Source organism: Helianthus annuus, chromosome 12 (assembly GCF_002127325.2).
Source record: "Helianthus annuus cultivar XRQ/B chromosome 12, HanXRQr2.0-SUNRISE, whole genome shotgun sequence".
Taxonomy (NCBI): domain Eukaryota; kingdom Viridiplantae; phylum Streptophyta; class Magnoliopsida; order Asterales; family Asteraceae; genus Helianthus; species Helianthus annuus.
The window spans coordinates 71865392-71867888 of NC_035444.2; positions in this window are offsets into that span (position 1 = coordinate 71865392).

Genomic DNA, 2497 nt, shown 5'->3' on the forward strand with positions numbered 1-2497 from the left:
AAAAATGTTTTCTTTTATAAATGATGAGAAAATCGATAAGAAAATCAGATGATATAAAAGAATAATGCAGGGTTAATTGAATAACCAAGTAAAAATGAGTTTGTATAAAATATGTCATTTGTAAGCAATGTCTTGTGAAAATATGTCATTTGTATAAAATGTATCATGTTTTTGTAGAAATGATTTAGATAACGCTACGATATGTAATATCATAAAAGCACTTATATATAGGAAGTACCAGCGGCGAATCCACCATGCTTTTATCGTATTACACACACCTCGTTATTTAAATCACTTACCAATAACCAACCAAAATGTCTTGTTTTAACTAATGTCAAATGTTCATGTATAACAATGTTTAATGTCTCAATGTCATGTGTAAATCATGTCTTGTATAGCAAATGTCAAGTAACAACAATGTCTTGTATGGTGAATAAAAAGTATTTACTCAAACCACATGTATATGTCAATGTATAATCAAATGTCATGTAAAACCAAATGTAATGTACAAAACAATGTTTTTTGAATAAACCATAGTTTAGATCAAAAGTTATGTTTTGCAATATCAATGCTTTATTGTTATGAACATTTATGCAGTAATGTTTATCGCATACATTCAAGCCAGGCGACTGTCGGACAAACCCTTAACAAGTTAAAGGTTTATCAATTATGTATATCGGATTTTGTCATTCCTTACTTCCAAACAAACCTAGGAATCCAAGAACGGGAGTTGTCAATTCCTATGGTACCACTACATACTACCGAGCGGCGTGATTAGTGTTAATGAATGAATTTTTGTCCCGTTAAACATACCAAATGTCATACCAAATGCAAGCATGTTATGTAAAAACCATGTACTAAGTATTCTAAGTAAACATACATGGTAGAAATCTCCATGAAATCAATGTGATAGCATGCTCAGAAAACATGCATAGCAGAAATGTAATGTAAATCAATGTGTCCATATGCTAAGTAAACATATGTAACAAAAATGTCTATGAAATCAATGTGCTAGTATGCTCAGTCAACATACATAGCAAAGCATAAATGAAATCATGTACTATATGCGTATTAATGAACATAGCAAGTATATGTCATGAAAGCACGAAAAGCACAAAAGTAACAAGTAGGCTGATGCGTGTGTAGCGTGATATGTTTTTGTTTATATTTTAAGCCCTTTTTAACACTTTAGTCAAGTTTTAAATTTATAAAACACGATATTCTACTAACACTAAACACACATATGGGCAAGTGCACCCATCGTGGGCGTAGTATAGCGTTGGTAAGATACCGAGGTCGTCCAAGTACACAAGAGCTTTTAGTACCGGTTTATCCTCAACGTCTAATCAAATCAAAAGTTTTAGAAAAGGTTTTAAATAAGATGGGAGTTGATTACCGCATTCCACGATGGGATTTCAAATGAGGATAGACGGGATATTAAGGCCATTTTGATGACTGTCGTAAGGGTCAATCAAAAACCTAATTAAACTACGTAGATAGCGTAAGTAGGGTATCGTATCCACGGGGAATTTGTGGTTAGCGTTAAAGAAATTAATTAAAAACTAGAATTATCTAACTATCTAATTCGGGGGTTTGCTTGTTTGATTTAAAAGAAAACACGATTTGTCACGAAAAGTGTTATCAAGATGAGAAGAAGTAACCTCCACCCGGAATCCCGAATACCCGTTTTAATATAAAAATCCGTTTTCTGATTCAAAACACCACATAGACATGGCCTTGGAATTAATGAATTTGATTAGTTAATAGGGATAGTTTTTAAGATTCACTATGCAACCTAATAACCCGTTTGATTGTATCAATTACCCACCAATTTACCAACCCGCTAACAATGCAAGAAAGTTGCCAATACGCTTAATAAATGACAAGTAATTCAAACACAAGAAACGTTTACCAATAATCCAACACAAGTGGTCAAGATATACCAGTTTACAAGAATAAAAAAAACGAATAATTAAGTCAAACCGCGTAAACGTTCATCCGGGTAGAAGTCACGAAAGGCTTAGCCGCGCATGGTGATCTTTACCGCGTCAGTTGTCATCCCGAGTTGGTTGATCATGCTTGATTGGTTGATTGAATGAAAAAGAACTATGCAAAGGTGATGCTAATTTGTCCCTTCTGTTCGATTATGACGGCTGCGTCCCCCCTTTATTTTCTTCCCACGTTCATATATATATATATATGTGTCTTTGATGGAATGAACTATTAGAAATTAGAAACCTAATTTCATTCTTTTCTGTTCACAAATATCGGCCCATGTGTTGGACTCCCCAAATTGATGTCAAATTTGTCTTTTAATATTTTCATGGCCCATCTTGAATTGTGAATTAAATTCTTTCAGCCATTTTCAAAAGGAATCCCGTAATGCAACCTCCGGCGGGTCGCGGAACTATCACCATCATCCCCCCGCGTGTTGCGGGCTTGAACCAATTGACTTTCTTTAGTTTTTCATTTGATGTTAACTCGCCGAGCCCGTATT